Source organism: Heloderma suspectum, chromosome 4, assembly GCF_057233095.1.
Source record: "Heloderma suspectum isolate Gila_16-S chromosome 4, 16-S_ref, whole genome shotgun sequence".
In the NCBI taxonomy this organism is placed as follows: domain Eukaryota; kingdom Metazoa; phylum Chordata; class Lepidosauria; order Squamata; family Helodermatidae; genus Heloderma; species Heloderma suspectum.
Genome location: NC_139461.1, coordinates 31,591,345 through 31,607,386, shown reverse-complemented (window position 1 = coordinate 31,607,386; position 16,042 = coordinate 31,591,345). Strand labels below are relative to the sequence as shown.

General features: G+C 48.7%; 1 protein-coding gene across 1 annotated transcript in view; it reads right to left on the bottom strand.

Annotated features, from left to right (window-relative positions):
* Positions 1-16,042, bottom strand: part of CSMD3 (CUB and Sushi multiple domains 3) — an 819,154-nt gene that overhangs the window by 183,659 nt on the left and 619,453 nt on the right. The gene's annotated exons all lie outside the window — the stretch shown is intronic.

Here is a 16,042-nt window from a genome sequence, read left to right as displayed (position 1 = left end):
ACATAGCCTATCACGGCTGACTTTGAAAAAAAAAAGCGTGTATGCAAATGGCGGCGCCCATGGTCTTATTCGGGCTATTTGCGTTGCCCTTATTTTTGCCGTAGTCTACGTAAATCTTTACATAGACTACCCGTGCTCAAATAAGGAACGCAAATGGCGGCGCCCATGGGTGCCGCCACTTGCGTACGCCCTTTTTTTATTTTTTTCAAAGTCAGCCATGATAGGCCACGTAAAGATTTACGTAGCCTATCACGGCTGACTTTGAAAATCTAGCCGTGATAGACTACATAAATCTTTACGTAGCCTATCACTTTTTTTTTTTTTACTTTACTTGGAAATGGCAGCGGCGGTAGCCCCGCCGCCGCCCCCGCCCTGCCGCCGCCCCGCCGCTGCCCCGCAGCCGCCGGGACCCGCCACTGAGACGGACATTCGCACAAGGTAAGTCCCATCCCGGGGGTGGCGGGGGGGTGGAGGGGGGGTGGAGAATTTCCCCACCAATTTCGGGGGGCTGAATTAGGGTTGGCGGAGAATTTCTCCCCGAAACTTCGGGGGGCCGAGCGCCAACGTGTTCGGCCCCCCGAACAAGTTTCGGGGAGAAATCCTCCACACCCCCCCCACACCCCGCACCCCCCCCGGGACGGGACTTACCTTCGCCGAATGTCCCTCCCGGTGCCGGGTCCGGCCGGCGGTTCGGTGGGTGTTCAAGCTGGGCAGGAGCGGCAGCCGGTCTTTCGACCGGCTGCCGCCGCCGCCATTGCAATAAAAAAAAAAAAAGTCCCCTGATAGGCTACGTGACGATTCACGTAGCCTATCATGGCTAGATTTGCAAAGTCAGCCATGATAGGCTACGTCAATCGTCACGTAGCCTATCACGGGTGACTTTAAAAAAAAAAAAAAAAGTGTGTACGGATAATGGCGGCCCCCATAGGGATCTGCCATTCCCGTTCCTTATTTGGTCGCTGTAGTCTACGTAAATGTTTACGTAGACTACGGCGAAAATAAGGGCAACGTTATGCATTGCCCTTATTTTCGCCGTGGTCTACGTAAACATTTACGTAGACTACAGCGACTAAATAAGGAACGCGAATGGCGGCTCCCTATGGGGGCTGCCATTAGCGTACGCGCTTTTTTTTTTAAATTCACCCGTGATAGGCTACGTGACGATTGACGTAGCCTATCACGGCTGACTTTGCAGATCTAGCCGTGATAGGCTACGTGAATCGTCACGTAGCCTATGAGCGGGCTTTTTTTTTTTTTAACTTTCGCGTTCGCGGCCGGGCGAGGCGGGAAGCCTCCTCCCCGGCCTGAATTTCGGCCGGGCGAGGCGGGAAGCCTCCCCCCCCGGCCTGAACTTCGCGGGGGGAGCAGCGAAGCGCCTCCCCCGCACCGCGAACAAGCTTCGAGAAAAGGTAAGTGACTTTCGTCCACCCCTAGGCTGAATGCATTGGCATTCAGCCTCCCGGAGATTCGTGGAGAAATTCTCCAACATCCCTAATCTACTGCAATTTGCGCAGAAAACTACAAGGAAAAACTGATCTACATTTTGCCTGCTCCCATTTTAGGGCAAATTCAAGCTCCGTCAGGGTGCTGCTGACCCTATCTGTTGGATGGGTAGGCCTCACCTCTGGCACTGCCACCATGTGAAAAGAGACTCTAATCCAAAACACACTCAATATATTCCTGCCATACATTGCAGGGAAAGATCGATAATGGCAGGGGAAAACAGACTTTCAGAGAAACATGTCCACCATTTCTCAGCTTCTCACTGAGAAACACCTGGTAATTTTTCAAGGAACCTCTGATTTCTAATCATCTTAGGTATCATTGGTAGCTGAACAAAGAAGGGGAAATTATTTGAAAGAATGGAGAGTTACAGTGCCTTTCAGGGTACAAGACTAAGAAAGTGATTGAAACACATGAGTTTTAATAATCCTCAAAATAAGAACTGGAATGTTTAAAAATCAAACATGACATTTAAATATTAAACACAAAGGACCTACTTCTGGTTGTTAGGTTACTATTAAAACTGGCATAACACTGAATAGGCATCACTTACAAAAGAGTTCCCACATTGCCTGTGTCAGAAAAGCTTGCTTGTAAAATAACACTCAGCTAACTCAGATATGCCAATTAAAGATGTGAAGGGAAAAAAAAAGCATTTTCAAATGCAGTTCACACAATGCAAATTACTTGCAACTATTTGAACTTCCACATCTCTGGAACAGAGGAATTGATTAGATGTTCTTTTTAACTATTTCTCTTAATAATGTTTTGGAGAGTTAACACAGCTGTTAATAAAATCCAAACAACTGAGAATAATGTTCTTCTGAGTCTGCTGAATAAAATCCTTAGGAGAAATTCAGTGGTGTCTGTCTGCCAATAGAACAGTCACCGATGGCAGAATTAAGCCACCCCTGCTGGGTTTGGACGACATGAGAAGCCGCACCCAGCAAGGATAATTATGCAAATCAGACAGCACATGACCAGCATGCACCCAGCAAGGATAATTATGCAGATGCGGCCGCCATTCGAGGAGCACCGGAACAGCCGAAAAGGTAGGCTCTGTTCCGGGCCCATTTCGCGGGATGGGGGGCGGGGAGCTTTGTTCCACCACGGATTTCAGGGGGCCGAATGCCAGCGCATTCACTGAGATCTGTGGTGGAATTCTCCACCATGCCTACTACAATCTGATTCGCATCTGGGAGGGAGATGAGTGGAAGACCTATTTCGGCACCCGGTACGGAGCGTATGAATACTAGGGAGGGCAGAGAATTCCGCCACAGATTCCAGTGAGTAAATATTTACGTAGGGCAGAACAGCAAAAAATAAAGGAACGCAAATAGCGCCCACTATGCTATTTGTGTTCCCCTTTTTTCGCCGTTTTATCTTATGTAAATATTTACGTAAGATAAATCGGCAAAAAATAGGGGACGCAAATGGCAGCCGCCGCAGCGGCCGCCATTTGTGTAAGCTGGGTTTTTTTGGGGGGGTTAGCCGTGATAGGCTACATAAATTCTTACGTACCCTATCACGGCTGCCTTGCTGGACGCAAATGGCGGCTGCAACGGCGGCCGCCATTTGCATCCAGCAGCCCATCTGCGGCCGGAAATCCGGCTGCGGACGGCCCTGGCCAGCTGCTCCGCAGCCTGGCTGCAGAGTGGAGCCAGCCATCGACGATTCTGGGGGGGGAGGACCAGATCGCCTCCCCCTCATCCCCCCCACCACGAAAGATTCCGCGAAAAGGTAAATGAATTTCATACATCCCTAATGAATACCTAGTGACACCGTTTGGGCTCACCTGTGTGCTCCCCCCACGTTTTCGCGTTTTCTGAATGCCATCTTCCGGGACTATTTGGACACTTTCCTCATTGTGTATCTTGATGATTTACTTATATTTTCTGAGGACCCCCATGCCCATCAGCACCATGTCTCCGCTAGGGATGTATGAAAGTCACTTACCTTTCTGCAGATTATGTTGATGGTGGGGGGGGTAGGTGTTCCATCCCTCCCCCCGGAATCCTCAATGGGGGGGGAGGCGATCTGGTCCTGCCCCCCGGAATCCTCAATGGCCAGCTGTGCTCCACGGCGGCTTCGCGGAACAGCCGGAGAGGCCCAGGACAGAGCCGTATGCAGCCGGATTTCCGGCTGCGGAGGGCTCTGGGTAAAAAAACAAACAAAAACAAACAAAACGCATACGCAAATGGCGGCGGCTATGGCCGCCGCCATTTGCATTCCTTATTTTTCGCCGTCTTAGTCTACGTAAATATTTACGTAGACTATTACGGCAAAAATAAAGGGGAACGCAAATAGCGTAGTGGGCACTATTTGCATCCCTTTTTGATTCGCCGTTTTAGCCGAAGTAAATATTTACATAGGCTAAAACGGCGAATCAAAAAGGGATGCAAATAGTGCCCACTACGCTATTTGTGTTCCCCTTTATTTTCGCTGTAATAGTCTACGTAAATATTTACGTAGACTATGAGAGTGAAAAATAAGGAATGAGAATGGCAGCGGCAGTAGCCGCCGCCATTTGCATATGCGGTTTTTTTTTTTAACCGGGTTGTGATAGGCTACGCAAGTCTTTACATAGCCTATCATGTCGTCTTTTTTTTTTTTTTTACAGAGACAAGACTGCAAATGGCGGCGGTGGCAGCCGGTCAGAAGACCAGCCGCCGCTGACGCAGCTGCCGCAGCCGCCACCCAGAACATCTGCCCCAGGTAAGTCTCATCCCGGGGGGGATCCGTGGGGGGGGCAGGCCGTTCCGCCACAGATTTCAGGGGGCCGAATGCACTGGCATTTGGCCTCACTGAGATCCATGGAGGAATTCTCTGACGTCCCTAGTCTCCGCCGTCCTCCAGTGCCTTCGCGAGCACCATCTTTATGCCAAGCTGGAGAAATGTGTGTTTGACCTAACCTCGACTATCTTGGCTACATTATCTCAGCTGACGTTATCAGGATGGATCCTGCAAAGGTCCAGGCTGTCCTCTCCTGGCAGGCTCCATTCACCAAGAAGGATTTGCAACGTTTGCTGGGTTTTGCAAAGTTTTACAGAAAGTTCCTGCCCAGCTTTGTCAGCTGACATTTCCTCTAATGGACCTCCTTAAGGGCAGGAAATCTCTTTTCCATCGGACGGCATCTGCCCAACAGGCTTTCGAGGAACTTAAGAAGATTTTTAGTTCTGAGCCGATCCTGTTACATCCTGACCTGAGGAAGCCTTTTGTAGTGCAAACTGATGCCTCTGACTTTGCAGTGGGGGTGGTGCTTTTTCAGCCAGATTGGGCAAGCGGCGGGTTGCAACCCTGCGCCTACCACTCTAGGAAGCTGAACATGTCTGAGAGGAATTATACCATCTAGGAGAAGGAACTGTTGGCCATCAAGTCTGCTTTGGAGACCTGGCGTCATCTTCTGGAGGGGGCACAGCACCCAGTCGAAGTTAGAACTGATCATCGCAACCTGGAACATCTTCAGACAGCCCATGCCTTAAACCAGCGGCAGATTAGGTGATCGCTTTTTTCCCCGATTCCACCTTAAGATTTGCCATGTGACGGCCTCCGACAACCTACAAACAGATGCTCTTTCTCGTAAGCCTGACCTCCAGCCAGGGAGTGAGGGAAATCCCCCCACTCTGATTCTTCCCCCCCAGAGCTTGGTGGCAGCTGTGGTGTCTCAATCTTGGGAAGAGCTCCTTCACTCTGCACAGGCTGAGGATGCTTTTGTCCGCACAAAAGTGGAGGAATTGGGGCTAGCCTCTGCCCCCCCACTCTACCCCCTTCTCTTTGCGAGGTGGCCTGCTTTACAATTTCGGCCAGGTCTATGTGCCTTCTAGACCTCTCTACGAGAAAGTCCTCCATCAGTGCCATGACTCCCCCACCGCTGGGCATTTTGGCTTCGCCAAGACCCTGCATGGAGCGATGCAGGATTTTTGGTGGCCTCATGTGTGTCGGGACGTTAAGACCTATGCCGTCTCCTGCCCAACCTACCAGCGGGCCAAGACCCCCTCCAGCAAGCCCACAGGCTTTCTTCACCCCCTGCCTACCCCCTCAGGACCTTGGAAACTGCTCTCCCTTGACTTCATCACTGACTTGCCTCGCTCACACGGTAAGGCCACTAGCTCACACGGTAAGATGGTGGAGCTTTTTTTGGTGCATGTTTTCCAGCTCCATGGATGGCCCGAGGGTCTAATTTTGGATAGGGGGGCCCAATTCACTGCCCATTTCTGGAGGGAGCTACTTGGGCTTCTCCATGTGACACTCCGTCTTTCCTCTGCCCACCATCCACAGACGGACGGTCAGACCGAGCAGACCAATGAGACTCTGGAGCAATATTTGCGCTGTTATGTCAATTTCCAGCAAGATTTTCCTTTCTGCCTCTCGCATAATTTGCTTATAATAATGCCTGCCATGCTTCCACCTGCCAAACTCCATTTTTTGCCAATTTTGGTTACCAACCCAAGGCCTTCCCGTCCACCCTCGCTCCCTCTTCGGTGCCAGTGGCCCATGACTTTTTAGAGGAGTTGCGAGCGGTACACCACCTCTTACGGGACTCCCTCGAGCAATCCAAGGCAGCCTATAAGGCCTCTGCGTACCGGCGGTGCCAGCCAGGTATGTCTCTGCAACTGGGGGACTGGGTTTGGTTGTCCACCCAAGACCACCCCTCTCACTCGCCCGCAAGGAAGCTCGCACCTCGCCTCACTGGGCCTTTCCAGATTATGGCCCAGATTAACCCTGTTGCTTTTCGCCTAGCTCTCCCCTGCTCCATGAAGATCCATCCTGTTTTTCATTGGTCCTTGCTGTCCCCCCTGGTTTCTGGTGACCTCATCGCTCAGCCAGCTCCCCCCTGCCACCAGTGCTGGTGGAGGGGGAGGAGGAGTTTGAGGTCGCGGAGATTCTGGACTCCCACCTTTCTCACGGCTGCCTACAATATCTGGTGGACTGGAAGGGGTACGGGCCTGATGAGCAATCCTAGGAACCCACGGAAAATGTGCATGCTCCGTTGCTGCTGAGGCGCTTCCACCAGCTGTACCCCCACAAACCCAGGGCCCCAGGGGAGGAGCACAAGGGAGGCCTCATGGGAGCGGGGATGATGTCAGGGTGGGAACTGAGCCCACAGAGCCCCAGAGCAGTTCTGATTCTGAGGAAGAACAGCAATCCATGGGAGAGCAGCTCACTCATCTCTCACAAGCACAGCAACTGGCAGAGATTCCTCCTGCCAACACTCCTGGGATAGATAGTGACCCTGGAAGTGAGAGAGTGCTGGAGGGGGGCTTGCTGGACGCTCGGCGCAGATGCAGGGAGCGACAACAGATGGAGGGCGCCGAAAGGAGGCGTTCCGCTCGATTGGCGCTCAAACAACAGTCCCGTCCCGAGGTCCCAAGGGAAAGAGGGAGGATCTCTCCATAGCCCATAAGTTCAGAGTCTTCCCATGGTTCTCCTTTAAACGGGGACTAACTGCCTTACCTGGAGCTTAGGCTACTCTGCTATCTTTCCCTAGTGCTGTTCCTTGATTAGTCACTAGTGATTAGTATCTGAAAGAGTCATAAAGTAGGGACGGACGAAAGGCACTTACCTGGTCCCGCAGCTTGCTTCGCGGTGGGGGGGAGGTGATTCAGTTCTCCCCCCGAAGTTCAGGCTGGGGGGGGAGGCGCCCCACCTCGCCCAGCTGAATTTCAGGCCGGGGGGGAGGCGCCCCATCCCTCGCTGCTGAAATTCAGGCCGGGGAGAAGTGCCCAGGTCTCCCCGGCTGTGAAAGAAAAAAGTAAAAAAAAAACAACCCACACACACGTGATAGGCTACGTAACAATTTACGTAGCCTATCATGGCTGACTTTGGAAATCTAGCAGTGATAGGCTACGTAAATGGTTACGTAGGGATGGGGGAGAATTTCTCCCCGAAACTTCGGGGGGCCGAGTGCCAACGCATTCGGTCCTCCGAAGGTTGTTCGGGGAGAAATTCTCCGCCCCCCCGCCCCCCCGCCCCCCCCCCGGGATGGGATTTACCTTTCACGAATGTCCCTCCCGGTGGCGGTTCGGCAGGTCTTCGTCGGGGCGGAGGCGGCAGCCGGTCTTTCGACCGGCTGCCGCCACCGCCATTACAAGAAAAGTAAAAAAAAAAAAAAAGCCACTGTGATAGGCTACGTAACGATTAACGTAGCCTATCACGGCTAGATTTGCAAAGTCAGCCATGATAGGCTACGTTAATCATCATGTAGCCTATCATGGGTGACTTAAAAAAAAAAATGCGTACGGCTAATGGCGGCCCCCATAGGGAGCCGCCATTCGCATTCCTTATTTGGTCCCTGTAGTCTACGTAAAGATTTACATAGACTACGGCGAAAATAAGGACAACGCAAATAGCGTTGCCCTTATTTTTGCCGTAGTCTACGTAAATCTTTACGTAGACTACAGGGACCAAATAAGGAACACGAATGACAGCTCCCTATGGGGGCCACCATTTGCGTACATGCTTTTTTTTTTTTCAAAGTCACCCGTGATAGGCTACGTGACGATTAACGTAGCCTATCACGGCTGACTTTGCAGATCTAGCCGTGGTAGGCTACATTAATCGTTACATAGCCTATCATAGGGGCATTTTTTTTTTCTTTTGAAGTTCGTGGCTGGGGAGACGGGGCGCTTCTCCCTGGCCTGAATTTCGGCCGGGCGAGGCGGGAAGCCTCCCCCCCCGGCCTGAACTTCGGGGGGAGCAGCGAAGCGCCTCCCCCCCACCGCGAAGCAAGCTGCGAGACCAGGTAAGTGACTTTCTTGCACCCCTATCGTTATGTAGCCTGTCACATGTGTGTGTTGTTGTTGTTTTACATTTACTTTATAATGGTGGCGGCGGCGGCAGCTGGTCGGAAGCCCGGCCGCCGCCCCCGCCGAACCGCTGCCGAACCGCCGCCGGGACCCGCTGCCGAGAGGGACATTCGAGGGAGGTAAGTCCCATCCCGGGGGGGGGGCAGGGGGGCGGAGAATTTCACCACCAATTTCGGGGGTCCGAATGCGTTGGCATTCGGCCTCCCCGAGATTCGTGGAGAAATTCTCCACCATCCCTATCATAAAGTAATAAAGGAACAAAGCCTCGGAAAGAATCCTCGTCATCTGTGTCCTGAGTTGGCTATTGGAGGGGACTGCAAGAGGCAGCTAGGGCGCTCCTGACAGGTAGGGGGATTAACATAATTTCCCTTGGCAGTGTGTCTTGTCATGTCATGCAAACCTTGCTAAGGTGGCTTGTTGCCATATGTAACATGCTACCCAGAACCCATGGGCTGTTGTAGGGTAATTATGCTAATCCCCCTGCCATGCAACCGACATGAGTGCAGAAGAAAATAAGCCACTGTGGCTTATTTCCCTCTCCGTGATCATGCAAACAGGCCCTACCTCTCTCTTTCTTCTCACACATTATCGGAGCTCAGCTCCCCCTTTTTTATCCATTAGCCTTGACTACTACAGCTGTCTTTTTTTTCCACTGATCACTCCCACCCCAGTGAATCCTTGGGGGGTTCTAACTCATTCTGCCCTCCCCTCTTCTGGGGTCTCTACCTTGAACTGAAAACAAATCAGAGCTTGAAGTAACTTAAAGGGCTGCCATCTCAGAATTGCAAACCATTAATAACATTTACATTTTCACCAATGCTATCTTGTAAAAATTTTAATAAAATGTAACAGATCAGAGAAGCCAAGCTACTTGTTGGAACTAATATAGAGGCTTAGAAATTGTGATGGGAGGAGGAAGGAAAAATCTTGGGAACCCTAGCCGTAAAGATAGGTAAGGGGGATGAAGTACTCTACCCTTAATTGGGGATGAGAAGAATATGAAGGCATTTGTCAGGAAAGAGAGTCTTCATATAGTGTAAGCTAGACAGACTGGCTCAAGAAGAGAGTTTAGCTACATCGATGTTACAGATCAAATGTCTTGATGACCACGGTAATGTTCTTTCAGAATGAACAGTGAATCATTGTTAACTGAACCAAAATACATTTTGGTCAATATTTTTGTGATATAAGCTTGTGAAGGTAGAATCTTAACTTCTCTCTCATGAAAAATAGTGTTATGAGAATTACTGAGATGAATTCATACGGTCGGTTTCTGGGTTTTTTTTGCCTGCTCTGCCTTTCCAAAACTAACTGTTCACAAATACCCTTTTCATTATAAATAAAGCCTCTAAAAACGAGTAATTCAAAATGAAACTGTGCAGAAAAGCACAGTTAGGCTACATAATTCTTTAAGCAATCACTTGCTTTTTAAATTTTTTGAGTCATTATCTCCATTTTATGGAAGTTCTTGGCAGCTAATGATTGTTAAAATGACAGATATTAACTGTGTAATTCTGTAGTAGTTTGCTTTAAAAATTTACACTGGCAGTTCATATAGATTTCATTGCAAAATAGGTAATCAGAAGGGCACAAAGTATGTGCAGGGCCATTAATATGGTTCAGAAAACAATTAATCTCAAAATATGATCATGGTATTTCAGTGTGCCAACTGTAACCAAATCACTGATTTATTAAAAAGATAAAGAAACTACAGATGGCTGAAGAAGGAATGCATGTGTTATTCCTCCCACCCTGACATGTTGATTGCAATTGAGAATCCATAGATCAGGGTCACCACAGAGTACAACATGCTTTATTGAAATAATCATTAAAATCTTCCTTGGAATGCACTTTTTATTTATTATTTCTAAACCGCCCAATAGCAGTTCACAACATGTGTATGAAATTAACTCCATTAATTTTATCTCCATTATAGCACAATAAGCCAAAGGTTGCCACGTTGGCCCATAAGAACAATTCCAAAATCAACTGCATAATATGGAAAACCCACTGGTTATAATCATCACTACATGATTACATACAGTCAGGGCCAGAAATATTGGAACAAGGATAACTGTTTTGGCAGTTGGCCTCTGTACACCACCACATTGAAGTTGAAAGCAAACACACCCAGATGGGAGTGAAGTCAGGACTTTCAGCTGTAATTCAAGGGGTTTGATGAAAGTGGGGCACTAACCATTCAGGAAGGACAGCCAGTGGCATACACACGCCCCCATCGTTGGTGGCTTATAAGTAATGGAACAAACCAACATCATTTCAAACTGATGGATCGCCTTTAAGACCTGGATGAAAATCCTTTGCAGTCAATGACTGCCTGAATTCTGGAACCCATGGACATGACCAAATGCTGAGTGTCCTCCCTCAAGATGCTTTGCCAGGCCTTTACTGCAGCTGCCTTCAGCTGCTGCTTGTTTGTGGGTCTTTCTGCCTTCAGTTTTGTCTTCAGGAAGGGAAAAGCATGCTCTATTGGGTTGAGATCAGGTGACTGACTTGGCCATTGGAGAACATCCCACTTCTTTGCCTTGAGAAACTCTTGGGCAACTTTTGCTGTATGTTTTGGGTCATTATCCATCTGCAATATGAAGCGGCGTCCTATCAGTTTGGCAGCATTCGGCTGAATCTAGGGCTGGCGGAGAATTTCTCCCCGAAACTTCGGGGGGCTGAGCGCCAACGTGTTCGGCCCCCCAAACAAGTTTCGGGGAGAAATCCTCCGAACCCCCCCGCCCCCCGCACCCCCCCCCGGGACGGGACTTACCTTCGCCGAATGTCCCTCCTGGCGGCGGGTCCGGCCGGCGGTTCGGCGGGTGTTCGAGCGGGGCGGGAGCGGCAGCCGGTCTTTCGACCGGCTGCCGCCGCCGCCATTGCAATAAAAGAAAAAAAAAAACGCCCCCTGATAGGCTACGTGACGATTCACGTAGCCTATCACGGCTAGATTTGCAAAGTCAGCCGTGATAGGCTACGTCAATCGTCACGTAGCCTATCACGGGTGACTTTAAAAAAAAAAAAAAAGTGTGTACAGATAATGGCGGCCCCCATAGGGAGCCGCCATTCCCGTTCCTTATTTGGTCGCTGTAGACTACGTAAAGATTTACGTAGACTACGGCGAAAATAAGGGCAACGCTATTTGCGTTGCCCTTATTTTCACCATAGTCTACGTAAACATTTACGTAGACTACAGCGACTAAATAAGGAACGCGAATGGCGGCTCCCTATGGGGGCCGCCATTAGCGTACGCGCTTTTTTTTTTAAGTTAGCCGTGATAGGCTACGTGACGATTGACGTAGCCTATCACGGCTGACTTTGCAAATCTAGCCGTGATAGGCTACGTGAATCGTCACGTAGCCTATCAGGGGGCGTTTTTTTTTTTTAAAAAACTTTCGCGTTCGCGGCCGGGCAAGGCGGGAAGCCTCCTCCCCGGCCTGAATTTCGACCGGGCCGAGGCGGGAAGCCTCCCCCCCGGCCTGAATTTCGGCCAGGCCGAGGCGGGAAGCCTCCCCCCCCTGGCCTGAACTTCACGGGGGGACCAGCGAAGCGCCTCCCCCCCACCGCGAACGTCCTTCGAGGACAGGTAAGGGACTTTCGTCCACCCCTAGCTGAATCTGAGCAGAAAGTATAGCCCTACACTTCAGAATTCATCCTGCTGCTTTGATCAGCAGTCAGGTCATCAATAAAAACCAGTGACCCAGCTCCATTGGCAGCCATACATGCCCATGACATAACACTGCCTCCACCATGTTTGACAGATGATGTGGTATGCTCTGGATCATGAGCTGTTCCTTTCCTTCTCCATACTTTTCTCTTCCCATCATTCTGGTACAAGTTAATCTTGGTTTCATCAGTCCGAAGAATCTTATTCCAGAACTGGGCAGGCTTTTTTAGGTGTTTGCTGGCAAAGGCCAATCTGGCCTTTCGGTTCTTGAGTGTTACCAGTGGTTTGCACCTTGTTGTGAAGCCTCTGTATTTACATTCATAAAGCCGTCTCTTGATTGTAGATGTTGACATTGACATGTCTACCTCTGCAAGAGCATTCTTGACCTGGCTAGATGTTGTGAAAGGGTTCCTCTTCACCATGAGCAGAATTCTGTGGTCATCCACTTTAGTTGTCTTCCGTGGTCTTCCAGGCCTTCTGCTGTTGCTGAGCTTCCCAGTTAATTCCTTCTTTTTCAGGGTGTTCCAAACTGTTGTATTGGCCACTCCCAATGTTTTTGCTATCTCTCTGATGGGTTTACTTTGTTTCCTCAGCCTAATGATGGCCTCCTTCACTCGCATGGACACCTCTTTGGACCTCATGTTGGGAGTTCCAGTGAACAGCTACCAAATGCAAATGTAACACTCAGAACCCCCTCCAGGCCTTTTATCTGCTTGACTGGTCATGGGGTACCCAGCAAACAGGCCACACCTGGCCATGTAGCTGCTTGTCAGCCATTCGTTCCATTACTTATGAGCCACCAACGATGGGTGTATGTGTATGCCACTGGCTGTCCTTCCTGGATGGTTAGTGCCCCACTTCTGTCAAACCCCTTGAATTACAGCTGAAAGTCCTGACTTTGCTCCCATCTGGGTGTGTTTCCTTTCAACTTCAATGTGGTGGTGTACAGAGGCCAACTGCCAAAACAGTTATCCTTGTTCCAATATTTCTGGCCCTGACTGTATTTTCAAAGATCACTAAGCCTGGCATTCTTAACTGTCTATTAATTCTGGTGACTTTATTTATCATTACAATTATTGTCCTCTCATAGAAGAACTGGTTTTACAAAAATCCAGTTACAAGTTGCGTTGGACAGGATCTATGGTTTTTATGACAAGTGTGTAACTGCATAGAGCACTAGACCCTGTAACAAAGCCTTCCCCAACCTGTCCTCCAGATGCTTTGGACTACAACTCCCAGCATTATTAGCCATTGGCCATGCTCACTGAGGCTGATGCGAGTTGAAGTCCAAAACATCTGGAAGGCACCAGGTTGGGGAAGGCTGTTATAATATTTTGGTTTACATTTGAGCCTCCTGGCCTGGGACAACTATACAAACCATCAGCATACACCTGCTCACAGGATCACCAGCTGAACGTCTCTCAACAACAGCCATACTCTACTCTTCATTTCCTGTTTAGGTTCCATGCCTCACCTGTCTGCCTCTCTCTTTCCTCTCTTCTCTCAATGACCACTCTTCCATAAAGATAGGACACTGCCAGACTATTTGTCCACTGAGCCCAGTATTGTCTAAACAAAGGGTGGAGGACCTCCATCCTGTGGAAGGATGTAGTGCCCCTCAGCCTCCCCCCTTGCCCCCCACCCCCTGTGTGGCAATTAGGCTTACACACACAAGGTCCCATTCATGCAAATGGGACCTTTTTCATGTGTAAGCTTAATTGCATGAATGGGACCTTTTTCCCCAGTCTAATTGCCACACACAGAGGAAGGGATTTTCAGGGAGTCACAGTGCACAGCAAGAGGAAGTCTAACATATCCCCCCCCAGCTGCCATCCCTCTAAACACACAAGCACACACACAGCAGTCAGCAAGTAGACTTGGAATAAAAGCTCCCATTTGTGCACCAAATTGAATCTTTTTTGTGAATGTAATTGCATCATATGGGGGGGGGGTTTGAGGAGATGGCAAGTGTGGGCTCCCTGAAAAATCATCCTCTGTGCAGCAGTTAGGCAAAGATAAAAGGTCTCATTTGCGTGAATGTTAGTTTTTTCCCCCTAAGCCTAATTTTCTTAGGGGGCAGTAGGTAAATGATTTTCAGCAGAGGGAGAATGGGAGAAGAAGAGAAGGCAAGAAAAAGAGATACAGGAAGACAGAGAAGGGGAGAAAGGGAGAAAAGGAAAGAGAGAGAGAGAGAGAGAGAAGAGAAGAGGAGAGGAGAGAGAGAGAGAGAGAAAGAGAGGTTGACAGAAAAGAAAATGGGTGGCTCATTGCCAGATCTGTCCCCACCTACTTTTGGTCTTAGTCCCAGCTAACACTGATTCTGGTCCCCAAGAAATTTACTCTGGAATATGACCTGTGGGATTAAGGAAGAAAGGCTCCCCATCCCTGGTCTATACTCTCCCATGTGGCTCTCTAGGGTCTCGGAAAAGGTCTTTCCCCTTGGCTATCTGGTCCTTTTAACTGGAGATGCCAGGGATTGAACATGAGCCCTTCTACACCCAACACATTTGCTCTATCATTGAAATATAATCCCTCCCCCTTCCACCATATTGTTGTCAAACTGTATAAACCATCGTGTATACAGTTTGACAAAGAGATGTCATGTGCAGAGGTTCAAAATTGAGACCATTCTGCTTACTACCATTTTAAGGTGTTCAGCTGTCTGAAATAATACATGAGTGAGTGCTCAATAACAGCAATTCACCTACAAGATATATTTCATGTGAAATGACTGGATCAAATACTGAGATGAATATACAGTGATGACAACTCCCTGATATCTCAGCATTCCTTTCTCTCCCACTAGTTTTCAAACAACCGATTACCTGACTATCTATGAAAACAAGACAGCAAGACAGTAAAATGCAAGGTGGAAGAATTTATATGACAGTAGATGAAATGCTTACAAATACACATCTCTATCACAACTACTGTGATAACATCCTAAAATTAACACTTACTGGTCACATCACAAAATGGGCAAGAATGGAACAGATCATAAACAAAGAGTTCTGGGATGTTCAAAAATATGATCAGATATGTTGTTCTCAGCATCCCAGTTTATAGCTCTAGCCTTGCTTATAATAATGGGATGCCTTTCAACCAGCTACAAAGGATAATGACACATGCCTTCCAACCATTTCCTTCCTCTAATTTCCAACATGATTACCGCACGTGTCTCAACTAGGGATGTATGGATTTTGTAAAATCCATTCCATCTGTGTTTTGCAGATTGTCAGGTGCCTTTCATTCCATCATCTACTTAATGGAATCGTGTGTGGGGGGGGTTCCCCGAATTTCCCAAATTTGTACATATCTGCATTTGCAAAAAATTGCACTTGAAAATATGTGCAAATCCCCTCCCCCCCGATGCACATTTTCAGGCGTTAGCCCATGGGGGAAATACACGTTTTCAGAGGGTTTTTTAAACTATTTTTTAATGTATTTTTCTATGACTAAGTCTGTGTAAAATTCTGGAAAGTAAAAAAAAAAAGGGGGGGTCTGCAAGTCTGCAGAATCCATGCAACTTGGGAAAAGCTGGTCTGCTGTGGAATCCACAGGTTGGATTAATAGAAATCTGAACTCATTTGATTCTGTTGCAGATGTCTCCAAAATCCCTAGCTTCAACCCTACATCACAACATCTAATAGTGAACTCAGCTCAGGTGCTGAATGCCAACAGGACTGTAGCCAAAACAGGACCACCAAGAAGCAAGAGGGACGTTTTAGTGTGCTCAGAGAAACCCCAAAGTTTGCAGAAGCCTGAAATTTAAACAGCCCTAAGAACGCTACCCCAGACCGCCCCCTCCACCAAAAAATTCTGAAAGAGGACTGATCATGCTCAGTACTAACAGAAAGCAGAGTGTCAGTAAGGAAAGAAATAAAAAACAGAACATTGAGCGGAAGAGTGAATGGCTGGCTGTTCAGAGAGAATGGCTGGCTAGGACACTGAATAGGAACTCTCCTTTTCGAAGGAAGATACACTGCAATGTTTTGTTCCACATTCCTCTTGTTGATCATTAACACCATCACATGGCTACAATCTGGTATAGGAGAATTTGAAA